The 23,354-nt window shown below is 46.1% G+C and overlaps 1 protein-coding gene across 2 annotated transcripts in view; it reads right to left on the reverse strand.

Moving 5' to 3' along the window:
- The window catches only part of NTM (neurotrimin), a 1,138,588-nt gene that overhangs the window by 584,196 nt on the left and 531,038 nt on the right, over positions 1 to 23,354 (reverse strand). The gene's annotated exons all lie outside the window — the stretch shown is intronic.

Raw genomic sequence — 23,354 nt, forward strand, 5'->3', positions numbered from 1 at the left:
TTGTAATATGATAGGAGTACTGATGCTTCATATTCATCTGAGTTATTCTCCACTTACTTTCATAGCGTTAATGGTAAACCTGATTATAAAGGAATGTGTACAAAAAAGCTTGTATGATGTCATCATTGATGGGTTCCCTTGGACTTCCCAAGTCTCGGGAGAGGGGCCATCAGCCCCCTCTCCTCATAAATATGATTGTCAACCTCGGGGTGGGCTCCTCTGGGCCTCTAGAGGCATGCAGAAGGCAGCCATGCTGTCCCCTCTCATAAATAAAAACATTGGCTCCCGGGGGTGGGCTCCCTAGGGCCTCTAATGGCGTGAGGAGGGGAGCCACATAGCCACCCTCCACTTTCTAAACACAGCCCCGGTGGTATGCTCCCTAGGGCATAATATAAATTAAATATGGCCTAGCTGCCATGCTTTTTTCTGATCCACTGACAGTCTTGCAGGATTGCAGCATTTGTTGCGTTTTTTTTCTTTTCTGGTCCAAGGGGAGTCCCTCTGGGCCCTCCCCCCACATATGGCCAAGGGGGTCTGAGTATTCTTATCCTTCCCTCATATATCTATTTATTTATTTTTTACAACTTCAGGACTGGGGACTAAGGCCCCAAGTCCTGTAATAGCCACCAGCAACATTTATCTCAAGTTGCTGGCAGCCAATCAGAGCGCTCGCTCTCACAGTAGTCTGACTCCTACAGGAGCAAGAGCACCATGGGTCAATCAGAATGCTCTATTTTTAAATTGGTACTCCTGCGAGAGACGCAGAGACTCTTGTTAGCTCAACTGCCAAAATATACAATTATTTTTGTCTTTCTCTCAAAAAGTACTGACCGAATTTACACCAAATCACAAAAAGCACAATCTACAGAGCAAGATAAAGCCTCCTGCTTAATTTGGTGTAATTCCATTCAGCAGAGTTTGCTATAACCTGTTTTAGAAAAGTCTATGCAAAATGCATGGGGATTTTACGTTTAGGGACTCCCTTTTTTTCTCGGCCCTGCTTGATAGATCACCCCAAAACTTTCCAGGATGAAGCAGAGGTTTTTTGGGGGAAAGTTTTATGAAGATTTGTCAAATGGGGACAAAGATATTAGCAACCAAAAAACGTTCCATGTATGGAAAAGCAGACCACTAGAAGTGTGTGCAAACACAAAATGTACTTCACCAATGTGATAGTATTATTGGGAAAACTAAGCTTGATAAACACAACAGCAATGTGTTTATTAAAGTTTATCCATTTCAGGTGCAGCACAGTCACTGGCTTTTCAACTATACAATGATCTGATAAGTCCTCATCACATATAAATATATTTAAATTAAAAACAAGAGATATACCTAAGACTTGAGGGTGCCTGTTAAGAAGATGTAATCAGGTTGCATTTCGTAAATTGGATAATCCTAGTTACTTGCCACATGGCCACGTGAAGTCATATGATCAGCGAATGGCTAGATTCCAATTCAATAGTGTGAACAGGGATCGGATTTATGATTTGGTTGATAATTATCACACCCTTGCAGTTTTCTCTGATAGATTCCGGGAGGTCAAACCTAAGAAAAATTCTGAGGGAGAAAAATGCCAAACGGGTAGAATTCGGAGGGTTCAATACCGTTTCTACCTTTTGTGCCTTATTTTGAAGTTAAAGACTCGGAATAGGCAGGTGTTTACCTCTCCCGTAGTGTAATGAGGCGCATGAATCTGTGACTCGTTTTGTTGATGGCGGACTGATACGGGTAGCTTTCATTTCAATGCTCGGGAACAAAGCCTTTGCTAATACTGCCTGTTCCCAGTTTAACATCACCATCAATATTTCGAAATGAGCCATGGAGAAGCGCCGTTGTAGTTTAGAAGACCGGGCTTTCAGGCGTGCCTGTGTATGCCTTTCTATGGATGTGTTCAGTGTATTTTTCTTTTCTCCGTCTCGCTCACACACACTAACATATGGACTCACAGAAACAGACAGTACACAGTGGCTGACTGAGATACGCATGTACCTTTACACAGATCCTTACCTACAATGCGGCCCCCGGGGGAAGTGAAGGTCGCAGACCAGTCTTCCCCCGGGATATTTGCGCAATAGCGGAAGGACAAGGTGGGGGCGGGACTAGAGGGGTTAAAGGAAGGGGTGGGATTGGGAGGGCATATAAGGTGTCAGGAGAGGAAGATCCGGCCTATTCCTGACACCTGAGCACCACCGAGAGGATTTAGAAAGTTTATTAGGAAAGTTTGTAGGTTGGAGGGTGGCTGGGGACAGGAGGCTGATTTGTCGATCGGCTGGTGGTCAGGGATTAGCAATATATCGTGGTGGGCTAGGGAGATTGTTGCCATTTGCGGTGCCCCTAGGGAGACTTACGGCACGGCGGCTGGCTTTGCCGCAATGTGCCCGTGAGTCCAAGTAGGCCGGGTGGAGAGGTCACGGCGGTGTGTCCAGCAGGCGCAGGCCTCGATGATTTTCGCGCGGACATTTGTGCACGTGCGATTGACGGTTCGATTGCTGCTGCGGTGGTGGCTTGTGAGGAGGAGCCACCACCGGAAACATCAGATGTGGCAGGTAGGAAGGGGGCATCCTGTTCTGGGAGCGGGCGGTGGAGCCCCGCCACGCGTCCGCCTGTTGCGTTATCGACTGTTGCGTTTGTATGCTGTCTTCTCCCGCGGGGGTGCGGGAGGGGGCTGGAGTCAGAGTGCACGGCTGCTGGGGGCCCCGTAGCGAGGGTGGGGGTTTCATCGCGTCCACACGCTTGGGGGGAGATGGGGCTTGAGTCGGGGTGCCAGGGGGAGGGCGAGATCGGGCCCAGATTAAGCACCGGGATGAGTCTTTCCAGCAGCGGTTCTTCTTCTTTCAGTGGCATTCCATTCCTTAATTCCAAAAGGGGCACTTTAGGTTCATAGCGGGCATCTTATAAATATGGTTATGTAGAGGACTGTGAGCATCTTTTAATGACGATGCTCCGAGCCGGCAGTGGAGCCCCCATGCATCTATCCTTTTTCCAGCAGCGAGGTGGCGGTATGGGCCCATCAATTCTTGGAACCTGCTCCATTTATTTGGTTCAGGGTGCACTGGAGACAGCTGGGGGTTTATGGCATGGGAGGGAGGTGGGGGATCGGGCACCGGGTTGCTGTCGGAGTTTGCAGGTGGTACTGTGAGGGATATCCGGGACAGGGGTGAGGGACTGCCAGCACGGCACGAGGCCCGGTGGTGCTTGGGCGCACATGGTTGTGACTACCCAGTGGGGGGGACCAAGGCCGGTGGTCGAGCCCGGCGGTAGGGGTGATGTCAGCGGGGCGCACAACGGCCTCAGAGCGCTGGCCAGAAGCAGTAGGGGGGTCCACGGCCGCCTGCCCTCCGTCAAGGGATCGCGCAGCGACCAATACAGCTTTCTTAGTCAGACAATGTTACAAATAAAATGCGTGAGAGATGGCATGGATGTGGAGGAAAAAAGTGGGGGTCGGTTGGCGTGGTTGTGAAGCACGAAGTGGGCTCTGGGATGGTGTGCGATGGGGATGATGTGTTGAATGGAAGTTGTAGTGAGAGGGGCTGTGGCCGAGTGGGTTGCTGCAGGGGAAGGGGGCATGCATGGTAACCGGAGTGTTTCATTTTTGTTGCACGGGTCAAGTGCGGCCACGGAATGACATCTGGGCACGGCCACTGAGGGCACTGCAGCTCCGAACAAACGGATGATGTAATGGATTAACCCTCAGGTACGGGATTGTGTCTGAGGCCTGGGGAAGCAGAAAGCTTTCCGCGAGGACATCGGCAGTTCAGCTGAGGCGTGCTATGAGTGTGGGGGGTGTTGCGGGGATACAAGTGCCTCTGCGGCAGGAGAAATGATGGGAACCCAATGTTGGGTGGCATGAGTCAGAGAGGACAATATGGCAACCAAGGGTGGCCGGTCGGCTCACAAGCGGTCATTGGTGGCAAAGCATTGGCGATTCATATGATGGTGGGGCGCAGGGGTTGGACACTTACCCCGGCAGAGGGGGGTGTTACCGCAAAATGCAGACACTACCCACAGCCGGCGTGCTGGCGAGCTTGGCAGCATTACGTGGGCTCAATGCAGTAGTGGAGAAGGGGACAGAGCAGATTGGGGGGTGTAGGTTTCCGCAGAACGTATTATGCCAGACAGGTCCCTCCGGGGTCAAGGGGGAAGGATTCCAATGACGTGACGCAGGCGGTTGCGGCGGGGGGCGGTCGGGGGCCTCTGTGTTCTTCCTGGCTAACTGGAGGCAATGGGTTTATGGCACTCGATGTCTCCTGGGAGGAAGCCAGGTATTATTGGTGTACGATGTAGTAGGTGGCATGCTTCACATCATGGCTCATCGAATGCGCGGGGTAGGGGCTTGTCAGCTGGGCTGTCCACACCAGGGTGGGGGCCGGTTGCGACATGCTATTACGGAGGGTACAAGGGTTTCGTATCCGGGACTTGTTGCATTGCAATTTCCTGGGAGCGGGGGGGCAGGATGGAAGGCACAGTCTACGACAGCGAACACGGGTATGACGGTGCTACGCAAGGGGTTCGTGGGGTGAAAGTTTTTGGTGGGGGAACAAGGAGATTCTGAAGGCCCGAGGCATGTGTGCAGGGGTACAGGTGGAGGCTCGGGGTGGCCATTGTTCGGACAAGTGCGCATGATCTGACAAGGACGCGTAACGTGGGGTTTTTGTGCGGGGATGGCTGAGGAGGGGCAGGAAGATAGAACGCTGTGGTAGAGGTATAGTGCCGCTGTGTTATGATATAGTCTACAAGTTTTTTAGTTGAAATGGGTGTTTGGTACTGCACGCTCTGGAGGCGGGAATTTATGGTACAGATGGAGCTGCAGATAAGCGGGCAGTAGTGAGGAACAGGTTGGGTAGCGCCGGGCGGTTGGGGGTGCCAAACTGGGGCACATGCATTTCGAGCAGAGCAGCGGCGGTGCGGTACAGATGTGACGGAGGTGTGCCCGGACATTGGGAAGTTGGGGCCGGGTGTAGTGGCATTGTTGGTAACAGTTTGTTCGGGGGCAAGGGGTGTGTGTGTCAAAATAACAGGGCATTGAGAGTGAAGGACGTTAGGGGGGACGTTGTTTACCGAAGGGGAGAGGCATTTCTACTGGTCTTTATTGGCCTCCTGCGTAGGCTGGGTGTTTTGTGGGCGGGCTACCTTGCTGAGGCGTATGGTTCTTGGGTGCTCGGGCGGTAACAGTGGTGGTGTCAAACGGGGGTCCTGGAGGGGCGGGGCTGATGACTGGGGGGAAGGGAGTACGGTACGGTGTCTATGGCGATGTGGGGCGATAGGAGCACAATACGGTGTCTGTGGCGACGTAGGTACTGGGGTATGGATTTTTCAGATGTGTTTAGGACGACTGCCGTAAGAGGGTTGGGGACCACGATACATTTCTTGCAGGACTAACGTTTCTTTTTCTACCATAGGACCTGGAAGTAGAGCGGGAGCCAGGGCAGTCGCCTGGATGGGCTGGCCATACTCCCGGCATTCGGGTAGCACAGGAGGCGCACTGGCGGGTGTACAGATATCACTGGGCAGGGACCACAATCATCGGGCTGTGAGATGATGGGGGAATTAGTCTAATTAAATTTGGGGGGGGGGTGTTTGTTGCCAGTACAGCTGACATTGGGTCGCATGAAATACGAGGTTGCCCCGATCGGAGGATACATGCGGGGGTAAAAGTTTACTGGGATATGTCAGGTCTGGCGTTATCCTAGGATGCTTGGCCGGGGATATGGTTCAAGTGAACGGAGCATGGGGCAACCTGGTCACGCGCATGGATTGTGCTTTGTAGAGGACGGGTTGGGGGTTATGGATTTGGAGGTACAGGTCATGGCACCCTGGTGATGAGACTGTTTTGAGGTGAAATGGAAGGGGGGGTTCTTGTTCAAGGGGGGCACCTGTCACGGTCCAAGAATGGCCGGGGACTGTTCCTCACTTGCATTAGGACACAGGTGCAGTTGATGAATGGTCATCCACAGGGGGCACCTCTCATGGACGAAGATTGGCCCGAGAATGTTCTGTGTACAGTATACAGGCCCAGGTGGTGAATGGTCGTTCACTGCATTGGGGGGGACACCTTTTTACGGACAAGGAGTGGTCAAAAATCCTATTGTTTAACAAGGAACGCAGGTATAAGGGGTGGATCGTCGTTCCCCTCGAAAGGGGGGGCACCTCAGGTGACCAATAGGTTGGCCCAGAAAGGTGGCTTGTTTTGCTGGGGACACGGGTCCGGGTGGTGTATGGGTGGCACTGCATTGGGGGCACCTTTGTGGTGGACCGGAATATGCCCGCAGATGGTGCTTGCTTCCATGTGACACAGGTATAAGTGGTGGACGGTCGTTCGCCGCGAGGGGGGCAATTGTCTCTTGGTCAAGGATTGGGCCCGACAAATGTTGCATGTTCATGGGACCCAGGTGCAGGGGGTGACTGGTTGTTCACGGCGAGGGCGGCGCCTTTTTTGCAGACAGGGATTGGCCCTGAAAGGTTACCGGTTCCACAGGATGCAGGCCAGGTGGTGGATGGCCGTTCACCGCGAGAGGGGTGCCCGTTTTTTCAGTCAAATGATTTTCCCGGACATGTTGCTGGTTTATTCGGGCATTGGTCCAGGTGGTGGATGGTCGTTCACCGCGTTGGGGGGCGCCGTTTACGGCAGGGAGTGGCCCCAATGGTATGTAACTTGTTTGCTCGGCACGCAGGTACAGGTGGGTGATGGACTATCACCGCGTTGAGAGCATCTTTCCTTGTGGGGGTTTGTCTCGGAAAAGTTCCTGACTTGCATGGGACGCATGTTTAGGTGGATGGTCATTCACCAGGTGCTGCAGACTGGGGCAGCTTTTAGGCGCACAGGACTGAAGGGCACGTGGGCCCGCTTTGGATGGGAACCTTTCGCGATTACTGTTTGTCCCAAGAATGGTACTTTTGCTACAAGACACAGGGTGAAGTGGTGGATGGTCGTCCACTACGGGGCCGCAGGGTCGGCTGGCAGGAGGCGAAAGGTGCCCAGGACCGTGGGGGGGAGGGTGGGGCAGGGAACCCCCGTAGGGCGGTTACCTGGAGGGGAGTACTTTGGAGGGGTGGGGAGTCACATACGGGCAGATCCACCCCTCGGGAGGGGGGGAACGGTACATAGGTGACTGATAGCGGGGCACAGGAGGCAATGAGCAATGAAGGAAAAGTCAACAGAGGATGCTTGGAGGGCAAGTGAAGGTGAGAATGGGGAAAGGAAGGAGGTTATCGAGTGAATGGGGAAGAGTCAAACAGGTGAGATGGTTTTAAAAAGGCAGAATGGAGAATGCGTGGGTATGGGATGGGAACGTATATATTTCTTGCATTGATGTACTGTTAATAAGTCTAAATGATTGCAACCTTGTCCTAATAAAATGGCATTTTACGCTTCAAGTAACAGCGTGGAGTGTAGTCATTGCGCGATGCGGCCCCCGCGGGAAGTGAAGATCGCAGACCAGTCTTCCCCCGGGGTATTCGCGCTATAGCGGAAGGACAAGGTGGGGCGGGACTAGAGGGGTTAAAGGAAGGGGGTGGGATTGGGAGGGCATATAAGGTGTCAGGAGACCAAGATCCGGCCTCTTCCTGACACCTGAGCACCACCGGGAGGATTTAGAAACTTTGTCCACCCACCCACCCTTCAGGTTTTCAGCGAAGGGCTAGGGGTGGTTTTTTAGGTCTGGGGGTGCCAGTTTAGGGCAGGTCGCGGAGCAGAGACTTTACGGTACTTTGGAGGGGTGGGGAGTCACATACGGGTGGGTGCACCCCTCGGGGGCGAACGGTACACAGGTGACTGATAGCGGGGCATGGGAGGCAATGAGCAATGAAGGCAAAGTCAACAGAGGATGCTTGGAGGGCAAGTGAAGGTGAGAATGGGGAAAGGAAGGAGGTTATCGAGTGAATGGGGAAGAGTCAAACAGGTGAGATGGTTTTGAGAAGACAGAATGGAGAATGCGTGGGTATGGGATGGGAACGTATATTTCTTGCATTGATGTATTGTTAATAAGTCTAAATGTTTGTAACCTTGTCCTAATAAAATGGCCTTTTACGCTTCAAGTAACAGTGTGGAGTGTAGTTATTTCGCGAACGTTCTAGCACAAATGCAGGAAATTGTCTACAGCTGTAGGTGGACACAACGAAAAAGAGAGACACAGCTTCCAAATGTCGTACAAAACTACAAACTGAAAGAAACACCCAACGATAAACGACCACGTGACTGTACACAAAAGACACTGTGCTAATGTACAGAGAGCACAGTACAGAGAAACATACTGCTACGTCACACATTTGAACAATGATCGACTCGCACATCGTAGTAATCACCTTTAGCACAAGTATAACCCCTATGGTTATACATAAACAAATGAATTTAGGGGGGAGAAGCACACCTCTTTTAACGTTTTCAAGTTAAATGTTTTATATATAACTTATCTACGCGTGCAACAGTGGTAGCCCGTTTGTCCTCACAAGCCAACACTAGAACCAACCTATCTCGAGTGAATTACACCCGACCACTGTGCACTGTTGTGAATCTCTTTTAGTTTATTTTTTCAAAACTTCATCATTTTCAGTTTCAAAAGTAAATTTCAAATTTCATCAACATAACTTATCAATTCAATACATTGAAAACAACATTCATCGTTTGTTACAATTCTTTGCTCTTTGATGTTTAAGACTGTAGAGTTATACAGTGAACGAAACATAACATATCATCCTTGCGTTATTCATTGAGATGCCCGATGCATTTCGAGCCTAATGGGGCTCTTCCTCCGGGGCCTGAAATCTCAAAGTTTAGGAAGCCTGAACGGTTTCTCTCATACGGTTCTCTCATTTGAAATAATTGTGGAACAATGCACCCTCCACACATCAGTCAGGAGAGTAGTAAATCGGATAACTCAAAAACTTAATATTCCAGCGCCGCTTTGGCGTGTACACTCTTGATGTGGAGACTTTTTATTCCTTGTGATAGTTGATGCAGTGAACTCGTACTGCAGACCGATCCTACGTTAAAAGACGGTCTGGGGGAACCACCCTTTTGTGTGTGCCGTAGTTATATCATATTGCTGTGTTTCGGCGCGTCTTCGTAAATGAATTACTCCGCCGCCTTCATTGTTTCTAGCTTTTGTCTTGTGGTTTAACTCGGCAATGCTCGCTCCTGCTGATTAACGTTCCGCCAGACCGTCTTTTAACGTAGGATCGGTCTGCAGTACGAGTTCACTGCATCAACTATCACAAGGAATAAAAAGTCTCCACATCAAGAGTGTACACGCCAAAGCGGCGCTGGAATATTAAGTTTTTGAGTTATCCGATTTACTACTCTGCTGACTGATGTGTGGAGGGTGCATTGTTCCACAATTATTTCAAATGAGAGAACCGTATGAGAGAAACCGTTCGGGCTTCCTAAACTTTGAGATTTCAGGCCCCGGAGGAAGAGCCCCATTAGGCTCGAAATGCATCGGGCATCTCAATGAATATCGCAAGGATGATATGTTATGTTTCGTTCACTGTATAACTCTACAGTCTTAAACATCAAAGAGCAAAGAATTGTAACAAACGATGAATGTTGTTTTCAATGTATTGAATTGATAAGTTATGTTGATGAAATTTGAAATTTACTTTTGAAACTGAAAATGATGAAGTTTTGAAAAAATAAACTAAAAGAGATTCGCAACAGTGCACAGTGGTCGGGTGTAATTCACTCGAGATAGGTTGGTATACATAAACAAATACATGTTTCCAGCCACGTTCACGAAAAAAAGATTTGCAAACTCTTATTCACAGAAACAACCTGATAGAGGCACACATGTATGAAAAGATACATGCAAATATAAGTGGACAGACTCAGAGACAGGAGTAAAGATAAACAAAAAGACACCTATACAAGGTTGCGAGAGGGTTAAAACATACACAAACTTTCCAGGATGGAAGTAAAAATATGAAGGAATACTTTACAAATGCAACTGGAAATACAGAACCATTTAAAAAGGATTCTCCTTTTTTAAACAATCAGAAATAATGGTGTAATTTGGTCTATTTTCAAGTCTGTTGCGATGAGAAAATCTTGGTGGCATAGCAACGATCGTTTATTTGCTAATTTCCATCGTGTTATAAAATGTGCGAGGTGGAATGCTTTTTCAGCCCTGAAGAGGAAAAACACTGGAGGCAGCAAAAAAAAAAAAAGAAATCATGTCCCAAAGATGAGCTCTTGGAGAGGGGAACGTGGTTTGGATTCTAATTTCTAACCAAGGTAAGTGGGAGATTTGCCTCACTTCAGTGTCAGCCCCGCATTTAAGGGTAAGCTAACTTAGAAAGCCAGGACAAGAGGCCACAAAATTGTTCCTCAGTGCAACAAATGGACTCAAAAGTGCCTTTTTGGGGGGGATAAGGAGGTAACAAGCGCAAAGTAGCAGTGTGAAAATCCTTGCCAGCGACCTGCTTAATCTACAAAGACAAAAACAAATCACTCGAGACAATGCCACGCACATAGCATCACTGGCCGATTAATAGATACATACTGATCTATAGGGAAACACCTACTGATTTCACGCGAGAGAAAGACCGTGGAATGTTTGTATGAGACTGTGAATGTTCTCAAATCCAACCACCTGGAAAAGTGTCTACTACGTCTGGACCCAGTTTATCTGATGTAGCCCATAATCTCGCATTCCAGACGGGGCTTCATCATTATGAATTTAAAGATGAAAACGACACCAAATGTGATCTATGTAGTCATTGGCGGCTGGAAGGATGACTGAGAGAGTTAAGTACATAGTGGAGGAACGGATTGAGAAGAAAATACTGATGAGTATAAATGCCAGCAGATGGAAAGTATGAGAGGAAAGCATTCTGCTTTTACATGTTATCCTTGCTTTAGCCTAAACCTGTTCATTTTACTAAAACAGTATGTATAATATACTAACAGGGGCTTTCAGCCAGTCCACCATTAGTCCGTTGCTGTGTCAGTCACATTTTTCTTTCCCTGACTACCTCATACAGAGTGGGTCAATGGGCCAGCCTACATGAGTCATTGACTACACAAGGGACACATTCACTCAAAAGCAGTTCACATAAGTGTTGTGAACTATGCCTTAAAGACTTAAAACCAGCTGCGGCCCATCCATAGGGGCTGAGGGTCCATGCCCCCTCACCTTTTGTCCATCAAGAAGAGTGTCTATCAGGCTGAGGAAAAGTCAGCCTGTAAGTCACTCTTTATTTTCAGGTCAGGCAGACAGTAGTGAGACAAGTGATAAATGTGCAGGCTCCTGAGCTGAGCTGAACTTTGGCAGGCTGAAGATGTCACAGTTCCTATTGGCGTGACCTCTTGAGCCTGCCAAAGCACCTTGAGGCCTTCCCCCTCATAATGAGGGAGAGTGTCACTGATTGCTTCAGACCTCAGTGCTTCAGTTTTAAGCCATGAAGTGCTCAGGGCCGAGTGTCAATCACTGACACCTCCTCACAGAGTGAGGTGGGGTCCCCAAATCCCTCTGATCCCATCTCACTCTGTGATGAGGGAGGGACTACTGACGTCCCTCATTGGCTGATGGGAATGCATCAGTCCCAACCCTCCTAGGACCTCCGAGGCAGAGCTGCAGGTAAGTGTAATTTTTTTTTAATTAATGTTTTGCGCATGTATGCGTGTGTGTATGTATGAATATTTGGTAGTGAGTTGTGAATTGGTGTGTGTGTGTGTGTGTGTGCAAGTGTATGTGTGTGAATGTATTGATGTGAGTGAATGTTCATTGGGAGTGTGTATCCCAACTGCCCTCTTCCTGCTAAAGTACCAGCTGCCACTGCCTAAATGTATTTTTTTAACCTATAGCTAACCTTTTTGCATTGAGAAGTCAGCAGCTTCCCCAAAAATAAAGTTGACCAAGAATCTGAATAAAACAAAACAAGAATTGACATAGGCAAAAGGATGGCAGCCAGCACCATACCTGCTGGATTTGCCATTGCTTATATTGTTTTCTAACTCAGGCTTTGTTTCCTGTGCTATGGACAAGTCTGCTATAAAGACTTTTTGACTAAAAACTTAAACGCTTTCGTCCCGAAGATCTTAGTCTAGGGCTAGGCAGTCAATGAGGCATGTAACCTATTAATAACTCACCTGTTTTAAGTCAGCATTATTTTTAGGCATGGGCAAAATATTAATTATGCCAGCATAATTGGCACAATTCTGGTAATTTTGCATTACTATATTCAGGCAAAATTACTGAGATTACGTCATTATGCTACATTGGGTAATTTTGGGTAGACATGACATGTACCATTCAGGCAATTTTGAACACAAGCTTCATTGTTTTTTAACTTTAGCGACCGTTTGGTTAAATTTTGAAGCATGAAACTATAAATCTGAACACAACCAGCAGTGTTTTGAACATGAGCAACAGTTTCTTTAACGTGGACGGTATAGGGATCTACTGAGATGCATGCTTTAGCATTAACCTTTTTTGACAGCTACATCACTAGTCTCCTGCCACACAGTGTGCTACAAAGCACGCATTTGGATAATCATCCCACAAAGATCTCTATTGTTCTGCGGCTCATACTAGCCCAGGAAAGTTTGAAGGGGTCTAAATTACCCAGATGCTGTATAGACAGACATTTTGTCATAAAAAATAAAACCTTCTCACTATTAATTATTTTCTAAATTTTGTCATGGGCAGACCCAGTGTCAGAATTACTTTCTTTGGGAATAGTAGCAGAACAGAATGAAATCATTGTGAAAAGGGGGTTGGACTTCAAAAGTGGGCAGTGGCTGGGGATTATAGCGATTAACGAGTCTCCTAACTTCTGCTGTCCAGGATTTTCAAGCCTGAAGGACTCTGGTAGGGTCTGGGTGGCTCAATGTAGAGGGACTGCATCGCATAGAAGTAAACATTATTAGAACATCGTAATGTTGAGCACTTCATTGAAGACAATTGGGCTTCTAATGGCTGGTAGAAGCAAAGAGAGCAACTTTCCAATATTTTTTTCATTTCACAGCTGTTGCTGGGAACAACGGCCTCTCGGAGCCTGAGGGGATTTAAACCCCCTTGGCTCAGAGAGGCTTTTGTTTTTACAAATACAAACATTCTGCCATCTAGGGGCAAAATGTGTAATAGCCTTAGAACCCTCCGCAGCAGGCTCTATCGGCCTTTAATGGCCCGCTCCCTTTTTAAAGGCCCTCACATTTGGTTCAGGCCTTTAACGCTGGAGCGGGTATTTAATGGCCGGTAGAACCTGCTACATCAGGCTCTAAGGCTCTAAGGCTAAAGAATAGAAGAGGTCCATGGGAAGTTCTTATATTAGATTTGAAAACTAGAATGTAAGTGACTGTCCTGAATGCAGCAATAATAACATGCTTGTCCTCAGAGTAGCTCACAGGACAGTTGTTTCCCAAACTGCATTTCATAGTACAATGAAAATGTTATTTACAAACCTATAGTTGGAGACTTCTGCCACCTCATAGTTTATCTTTTCTGTACAGAGAACTCCACCACAGTGGCAGAGATCTCTGAACACATAGGTCTATATTTTAGTTAAAATTGTGTAAAGGACAAGCGGTAGTGGCAGGAAAATGGAGAATGCGTATTCCTCAATCAGAGGGTTAGGAAAACTTAAGGCGTTTAGAGAGGGACATGCTAATACAACCACACTCACAAAAGTACAATGATTTAAACACTATAGGGTTATTTACAAAAGTACATTTACAAAGGAGTAAATCTATATGTGTACATTTACTTTAGAGTAACTTTATTACTAAAGGATATTCATCATACAAGAGTATAGTTACTCAAAAGTATAAGCTTGCAACTCTGTGCCTCTTGAATTTAGGGATGGAGCCGAATTTACTTGTGTAAAGTTACTACTTGTAATTTTTCACATCTAGGCAGAGATCTCCATCACTGGGGTCGAAACCTCGGTATAACAAATTATAGAGAAAATTTAAAAAAGTTTATTAAAGTTAATAAACAAAATAGAAAAAAATACGTGTGTTACATATTAATGTTAATTAATGTTATATATTTTAAATGCAGAATAAAAAACTTTTTATAGCATAAACATAGTTTTAAATTAGAATGTCTATTGTATTAAATGCATATGTATTAAATAACAATAAGATAATTTTTATGAAGTTTACATTTAAAGAAATCCCACCTGTAGTTGAAAAATACATATTTGTACTAAATATTGAAATTATGAAAGTGATATATTGAATTTGTTAAAAATAATGCATTCATTTTTAAGTAATGTTGTATGTATATAAATAAGGTTAAACCACTTTGAAATAAAACACATTTTAATTTATGATTTGTATTGTTTACCATTAAATTGAATTACATATAATTTTACATAGACATTCCACACATTACATATGTGCTACACTGTGCGGCGCACATACCATGTGTGGAATGTTTTCGAATAGTGTAAGTGTATGATATTTTTAAGGGAAGATTATGCTTCTAGTGCAAACTGTATGCTAGACAGAACACACACACCTGAACCATGTCAATTAAGTTAAAAAATAAACTTTCAGTATCATTTGTCTCTTCTTATCTCACTTCTCCTCTTCTACCTTAATGCTCTCTGTTAACAACTCCCTCTTTGCACCTTCATTCTCTCACTCTCTAAGTTCTCTCTTCATCTCCTTTGTCTACTTCACCTCTCTCTGCCAAAAATACCTCAATCGCCTTCAACTTCCTCTAATTCTTTCTCATGAATTTACCAACCTATCAATCTCTCTAAACCTGCATCTATATCACTCTTGATCCTTTCTCTCTAACTACTGCATCCCTTTCTCTAAAACTCACTGATCTCTTTCCATCTGACCGCCCTGCATCTCTCCTCCATGTTTTCGAATAGTGTAAGTGTATGATATTTTTAAGGGAAGATTATGCTTCTAGTGCAAACTGTATGCTAGACAGAACACACACACCTGAACCATGTCAATTAAGTTAAAAAATAAACTTTCAGTATCATTTGTCTCTTCTTATCTCACTTCTCCTCTTCTACCTTAATGCTCTCTGTTAACAACTCCCTCTTTGCACCTTCATTCTCTCACTCTCTAAGTTCTCTCTTCATCTCCTTTGTCTACTTCACCTCTCTCTGCCAAAAATACCTCAATCGCCTTCAACTTCCTCTAATTCTTTCTCATGAATTTACCAACCTATTTAATCTCTCTAAACCTGCATCTATATCACTCTTGATCCTTTCTCTCTAACTACTGCATCCCTTTCTCTAAAACTCACTGATCTCTTTCCATCTGACCGCCCTGCATCTCTCCTCCATCTACTTCACTTCCCACACAACCTCATCTCTATCTTTACCTAGCCTCTCTTTCTCTTTTTCCATGTCTCATTTCCCTCTCTACTTCACATCTCCCTCACTACCTCACCTTCTTCCACTCCACCATTTTCTCTCACTATGTAACCTCCCTATGTACCTTAGCACAAGTTCACTACATCACCTCCCCACCTCCCCTTTCTCTTGTTTGATGTCTACTCCCTTTCCTTCACCCCTCTAAATATCCTACTCCTCTGTTTCCCTACAACTACCCAGTTTTCTAGCTCAGGAACTCGCCCATCTTTGTGTCTTTCTCTCTCGTATGCATACCTCTCTCTGGGCCTCCTTCTCCATTTCAACTCATTCCATCCACCTCAACTTTCTCTTTCAACCTCTTTCTTTATAGACCTGTCTACCTCAAAGTCAAAGTCAAAGTCAAATAATTTATATAGCGCGCTACATACCCAGAGGGTCTCAAGGCGCTTGAAGAGGGGTGGGGAATTACTTGTCGAATATCCAGGTTTTAAGTTGCTTTCTGAATGCTAGGTGGTTCTGAGTGAGGCGAAGGTGAATGGGAAGTGAGTTCCAGGTTTTAGCCGCCAGGTAGGAGAAGGATCTTCCTCCCATGGTGGTTTTGTTGATGCGTGGTACAGCAGCAAGGGCTTGATTGGAAGAGCGAAGCTGGCGGGGGGGGTGTAGAAGGAAAGTCGTGTGTTAAGGCATTCGGGTCCAAGTTCGTAGAGTGCTTTGTGTGCGTGGGTTAGGAGGCGGAATGTTATCCTCTTATTGACGGGGAGCCAGTGGAGGTTTTTCAGGTGACCAGAAATGTGGTCTTTACGCGGGATGTCTTGTATGAGTCTGGCTGATGCGTTCTGGATGCTTTGGAGTTTTTTCTGAAGTTTTGCGGTGGTACCGGCGTATAGGGTGTTTCCGTAGTCCAGGCGGCTTGTAACCAGTGCGTGGGTGACCGTTTTTCTAGTTTCGGTGGGGATCCAGCGGAATGTTTTTTTGAGCATGCGAAGAATGTTGAAGCAAGATGATGAAACGGCGTTGACTTGTCTGGTCATCGAGAGTGAGGAGTCCAGGATGACGCCCAGGTTCCGTGCGTGGTCCGTTGGGATGGGTGCTTTTCCAAGGGCCTCTGGCCACCAGGAGTCGTCCCAGGCGGAGGGGGAGGTACCTAAGATAAGGACTTCTGTTTTGTCTGAATTCAGTTTCAGACGGCTGTGCTTCATCCACTCGGCAACTTCTTTCATTCCTTCATGTAGGTTGGTTTTGGCGGTGTTAGGGTCATTGGTGAGTGAGAGGATCAGTTGAGTGTCATCAGCGTAGGAGATGATGTTGAGGTTGTGTTGGCGCGCGATGGCCGCGAGGGGGCTCATGTATACGTTGAAGAGGGTGGGGCTGAGTGAAGATCCTTGTGGAACGCCGCAAATTACTTCAGTGGCCTCTGACTTGAATGGTGGGAGGCGGACTCTCTGAGTTCTTCCGGCAAGGAACGAGGTGATCCATTCCAGTGCTTTTCCTTGGATTCCGATGTTTCTGAGGCGTTGTAACAGGGTGCTATGACAGACTGTGTCGAAGGCTGCGGAGAGGTCGAGGAGGATGAGGGCGACTGTGTCTCCATTGTCCAGTAGAGTTCGAATGTCATCTGTTGCTGCGATGAGTGCGGTCTCAGTGCTGTGTTTTGCTCGGAAGCCGGACTGTGAGGAGTCGAGGGATTTGTTGGTTTCGAGGAAGGCGGCGAGCTGGTTGTTGACAGCTTTCTCGATGACTTTGGCCGGGAATGGAAGGAGCGAGATGGGGCGGTAGTTTTTGAGTTCGGTGGGGTCAGCTGTGGGTTTTTTCAGAAGGGCGCTGAGTTCGGCGTGTTTCCAGCTTTCCGGGAAGGTGGCGGAGTTGAGGGAGCAGTTGATGACGTCTCGGAGGTGTGGTGCTATGATGGAGTCTGCTGTGTTGAAGATGTGGTGAGGGCATGGGTCAGTGGGGGATCCTGAGTGGATGGAGTTCATCAGGCGAATGGTGTCCTCAGTGGAGATTGGGTTCCAGTCATTAAGGATGTTCAAGGGGGGTGAAGGTACGGCAGAAGGTTGGGTGGGTTGGTCTCCGTGTTGGTTGTCGAAGCTGTTGTGGATGTCAGCGATTTTGTCGTGGAAGAACGAGGCTAGGGAGTCGCAAAGGGTTTGAGAGGGAGTGATGTCGTTGGAGTTGGCAGTAGGGTTGGTAAACTCTTTGACGATGTTGAATAATTCCTTGCTGTTGTGGGCGTTGTTGTCTAGTCGGTCTTTGAATGCGGCTTTCTTGGCAGTCCGGATCAGTTGGTGGTGTATGCGGGTAGCGTTTTTGAAGGCGTCTCTGGTGCTGGTGTTTGGGTCTTTTTTCCAGGCTTTCTCAAGGGAGCGACAGAGTTTCTTGGATTTCTTAAGATCATTGTTGAACCAGGGGGCGTTTTTGCTGCCTAGTTTGATTTGACGTTTTTTCAAAGGTGCTAGGTTGTCGGCGCTGTTGGTTAGCCATTGAGTAAGGTTAATGGCTGCTTGGTTGGGGTTCGAGGAGTGGGCAGGGGGGTTTTGAAGGAGCGATGAGGATATCTGGTCGATGGTGATTTTGTTCCAGTTTCTTCGCAAAGTAGGTTGGGGATGGTTGTGGGTTGTGGTCTTTTTGTAGATAAAGTGAACGCAGCTGTGGTCCGTCCAATGGAGAACTGTGGTGTGACTGAAGGAGATATGTTTGCTGGAGGTGAAGATAGGGTCAAGTGTGTGACCTGCGTAGTGAGTGGGGGTGTTGACAAGTTGTTTGAGTCCGAGGTTGGCGAGATTGTCCAGAAGGGTGGTGGCGTTGCTGTCGTTGCTCTTTTCCAGGTGAAAATTGAGGTCTCCCAATAGAATGTAGTCCTCGGAGGGGAGGGCGTGTGGGGTGATAAAGTCAGTGATGTCTTCACTAAATTGTGCACGGGGACCTGGTGGCCTGTAGAGGAGGGTACCTCTGAGTGTGGTCTTGGGGTCGGTGTGGATCTGGAAGTGAAGGTGTTCGGCGCTAGCGAGGTTGACGTCTGAGCTGGTTGAGATGCGGATGGAGTTCTTATGGACGATAGCGATGCCTCCTCCTGTTTGGAAGGTGCGGTCTTTTCGGATGATCTTGTAGCCTTCCGGGATGGCAATGGTGATGTCTGGGGCTGAGGATGCGTTCATCCATGTTTCTGTTAGGAAGGCGACGTCCAGGGAGATGGTGTCTAGTAGATTCCAGAGGTCGATGGCGTGTCTGTGGACTGAGCGGGTGTTGAGCAGGATGCATTTTAGGTGGTTGGTGTCGGATCTCTGTTTGGTGTTAGTGGATGAGGAGTTGGTCTTGGTGCTGTCATACTTGCAGGAGTTGCATGTGAAGGGTCCATGGGTGTGTCCAGGAGCGGCTTGGGCGCAGTTGGGGAGTCGGCCGGGGTTTAGGGCTAAGAGGGTGGAGGCGTCGTATGTAATGCGGGTGGGGTGGGTGGTGCGGGGGCCAGGGGGTCTGGCGCTGGGCGCGGTCTTGGCGCGGACGGGCGTAGACGGGCTTACCTTTGGCGCACCTTCGGCGCGGCCGCAGCGCGTGGACGCTGCGCGTTGGGGCATCAATCATAAATGGTTAGTGGAGGGGGCGGAGCGTGGGAGGGGCAGCAGGGAGGCGGTAGCGGGGAGGAGGGGCGGGCCAGGGGAAAACCACAACAACAAAATGGAGGGTCAAAGGGAAAGGGAGACAGGGGCAGCAAATGTCCAATGGCACCGAGTGTGAAACCAAAGTTCAAACATACAAATAAGCCTCAGCAGTGTCGCGCTGAGAGCAGGGCAGAGAGTGCGGCACTATGTAGAAAAAACGCTCAATGTGAAGAAATGATTATTCCTAAGGTGAAGCTATGGTAACAGGTAAAAAGCGCTAGCAGTTGCAGTTAACACAAAAAGCGCTAGCAATTACAGTATCACAAAAAGCGCTAGCAAATACAGTGTCACAGAAAGCGCTAGCAGTTACAGTATCACAAAAAGCGCTAGCTATTACATTTATCACAGAAAGCGCTAGCAATTGAAGTTATCACACAAAGCGCTAGCAATTAAAGTTATCCCATAAGACGATACCGGGTCCGTTAAGGAGTGAGTGTCAGCAGAGTGCAATTGCGCGTGGCAGCGCGAAGAGCTTGTAGATTCTGGGAGCGTGGGGGAGCGACCGTTTAGGAGTGGGTCACAATCTCCTGCTCTCATAACTCTTTACCTTTGCGAAACATGCCACTCTCTTTCTCTGTTTCCTGTATTTCTGTCAACGTCCTCTTTTTGCTCTACCCCACATTTCTCTTTCTACTCTTCACCCATTTCTCTCATCCCACCTACTCTCATTACTGGGCCCGTTTCCCAACACATCTGCTGATTTGTATCTCTCTTTGCCTTGCATCTCTTTGATTTCATCAAGTCTCTATCCCTACTTCTACCACCCACAGCTTTTACCGCTCTAATTTACCCCTTTTTCTACATTTACTATCTCTATATATCACCCCTTCGAATACTGTACTCCTCCGCCTCTCTCTACATATAGTTATCCCCATCAGTTTCTCTCTGTACCTCTCTACCACACTTTAAAACGACCTATTTCCTGCTTCTCTTTCTCTACCTACATCTTCCACTTCTAACTCTCTTTATCTTCCCTTCTTGATACATAACCTGTCTCTAGTTACTTTACTTCTCTCCCTAACTCACATATCTTTCTACATCATCTCTCTACCACCTTCTACTGCTACCCTGTCCAGCCTATTTCTTTTACTCAGCAGGGTCACTGATAGTTGTCTAGCCAAGAAGCGCATACATGTAAAGAGAAAAAAGTGATAAGGCAGGGGAAGAAAAATGAGGAGAATAGTATTGTATTTTAACCAACGTGATGGTATACATTCTCAGGGAAATACTTTCATTTTCACTCTTGCAGAAAAAACACCAGTAGTGAAGGAGGATATATCTTTGATTACAACTATTTGTCCACTAACGCTACAATATAAAGTGCTATATACATATGTCTTATTTCAACATTATGCTCTAGCCCAATAAACATCTAACAAATCTTCCCTAGCATAATTTCCCCAAAATTGTAGTAACAAGCTGATTAGAATCTGAATTCCCTATAAGATGTATTTTTGCAAGTAAAAAAGTCTAAATCTACATGCAAACTCAAAATAAAATGGCTTTATCAAGGTTTGTTCAAGATTTCAATTGGTTTTATTTGGCTGGCAGAAACCAAGCAGCTTGACCTTTTGGCTGCTTTTGTGTGTACCCATTTCAGAAGTTGTGACATATATTTCAAATATTTTTGGTACCACATAGGCCTAAATGAGCTGAAAAGGGGTAATACTTTTAAAGTCGTTCTAATGATGTTGCCCCAAAATATATATTGCCTGGGGCACCACAAATCCTTAGGATGTTGACCCCTGTGCGCTGTAGCTATGTGCTTCTGTGCATAGCTGATGAGGCATGTTTCCCTTTTTGGTATCTGCTGCCTGCTTTTCTACTTCCTAGGGGTTGTGTCTCACAAGTTACCTTTGAAAAAGTACAATGTTCTACAACACTAAAAGTGAAGATTTATTAATTGTTTGTAATTATTAATCAGACACCCTACCACTATGCCTTTTTTATAGAAACATGGCACAAAAACAAATAGAAAAATAAATATCTTAATTTCTGTTTTTTCTTTGTCTATTTATTTTAACATTTCAAGTTCTCCCCCTCTTTCCCCATATGTAATTCACCTTTTCATGCTCTTTTTTATTTTCCATTTATTTCCTATTAGCGATTAACCCTCTTTCACACATGTTACTTCTCTTCTTTCAACCACATATTTCCCCCATTTTCTTCGGATTTTGTTTTCCCATTTTATTTTTTTATTTTGGCTATTAGTAGGTGGAAACCCTTTGACACTCTTTAACTCTCCTTCAGGAGTCTTTTGGTGCAATTCTCTGCATTACCAGTAAGGTAGACCAACTCCAGGAAGGACTGCCAACTAGATATCATTTTGTGTGGGTCTTGTCTGTACTGTTGCTGACTAACTTTGTTGAAATCCAATCCTGTTCGGTTCTATCATACAAGTTTTAAACTTTCTACTGTTAATGCCTACCTGGAACAAGTGATTATGACTGGGCAAACTGCCCTGTTCCAATAAGTCTTGAAACTCGGCCAGCATTCACTTTTGGGACGTCCTAAAAAACATTCCAGCTGTGCACAAACTACTTTGATAGACATGGACATGGATTTTATTTGATGATATTTATGAGGGGAAACGTCTCTAATGGCATAGGTATTATTGGAGCATGATTTATTTTTGTTGCACAACAGCATCAGGTGCATATTATATCATTCACACAGTGTTTCTGCATTATTTCGAGGCAGCAAGCGTAAAGGAGGATTGCCTTTCTTCCTTTCCCTTTTGGGAAATATGGTATTTAGGTCATGTCATTCCATATTTTATGCAAAAGTTCTCTTTTTTGATGTTTTGAAGTGACGCTTTGTCTCCATATTATGTCTTTGTTGTTGTTGTCCTGTTGTAGACAGTACTTAAAAGGAGCGTGGCACTGGCTTTCAGTCCAAGACAGCACTTCTGAAAATTGACAGAAGGCAAGATTTGAAACATTCAGGAGCATGTGCACTTTAGAAGAGAGTTGAAAACATGGGTATTCCAAGATAACTACATCATCCCACAACCCTGGGAGAAACCAGAATTATAGTTGCAGCTTAAAGTTCAATCTACAGTTTACAGCCCAAAGATATGAACCAGTTCGTCAGCACACTTCTTTCGAAGTAAGTTATAATGAGCAGACCTAGGGGTATTTTGAGTATTAGAAAGTAATATTAATTTACATATAATCCTTTTGGCTCACACTTAAGCAATACCACAACACTTAGCAGTGTGCAGCTGATTGAAGTCCATAAAGGCAGCATAGTAACTCCCTCATTCTGCTTAATCCTCTTACACTTGCATAGGACATATCTGATATGGGTCTTGTCCCTCATCCATTACTGAACCAGCCCATAAACCGACCACCACTAACTGAACAGGAATGGAATAAATAACTGAAGAAGACTGGCCACATACTGCTGGACAATCTGAGGTCTCTAGATTAATCCACCACTACACACCCAAATTAGCAACATATTATGACCTCTTCTATGTATCTCACAATGACAATCGGATATGAGATGATATTTGCTGTGTTCAATAACACGCTAACCACACATTCTAGTCATCATACAAGACACAGAAATATTTTGTACACAGGATCAAAAACAAAGACAACACCATTTCACTCACACACCTAACATATTGTAGCATGCCACCCATGTAGCCAATTGCTTCAGTGCCTCACAAAGGAGTAGCCAGCACTGTATAAATGTTTCAATACAAATACTACTACTCCCTATAACCTTCTTTCTACCTATAGTTTTGTGTGAACTGGATCACCTCCTTCACTATTTTTTACTTCTTTATTTATTTTTCTCTATTTATTTACAGATAGAGATAAATATTTTAAAAACTATATACATTTGTATTCCTTTTGAACTTTGATTGTTGAAGTGATGAACTTGATGTGTTGAGGTAATATTACAGATTTGATAAGGGGCTTACCGGCTAGCAGAGGTAGTTAGCATTGCTGGTCTGCTGTATAGATTTACAGTGCCCCTGTGGCAATCCAGTAAACTGATGAACTCACAAGTTTTCCAACAGGCCAGAGTCTGTAAGGCGGGTGCAGATGCAGTTATATGGGAATCTCCACATTTTCAGCCTTTTAGTCCTCTCCCCGCATCTCTGGCTATACCAGGATATCTTAGAGCCCTTTGGCCCCTTGACCGAGGCCTGAATTTCCCCACAGTGCGGGGAAATTCCACGCTTGCGTAGATCGGACGGCTCCCGGCCATCCGACGCACACGCCCACCATGACGTCGGACGGACGGGGGCCGTCCGCTGCAGAAAAGGGGTTAATAATTGCTGTTTGGATTGATCTATTGTTATTTACAATGGTGAAATCCATACTCATTTTAAATTGGACCTCATACTGAACATCTTCTCTGCTATAAAACAATGAATATGCTTACTCTGTCACCAAAGGCAAC

The sequence above is a fragment of the Lissotriton helveticus genome, chromosome 3_1 (genome assembly GCF_964261635.1).
Source record: "Lissotriton helveticus chromosome 3_1, aLisHel1.1, whole genome shotgun sequence".
Classification (NCBI taxonomy): domain Eukaryota; kingdom Metazoa; phylum Chordata; class Amphibia; order Caudata; family Salamandridae; genus Lissotriton; species Lissotriton helveticus.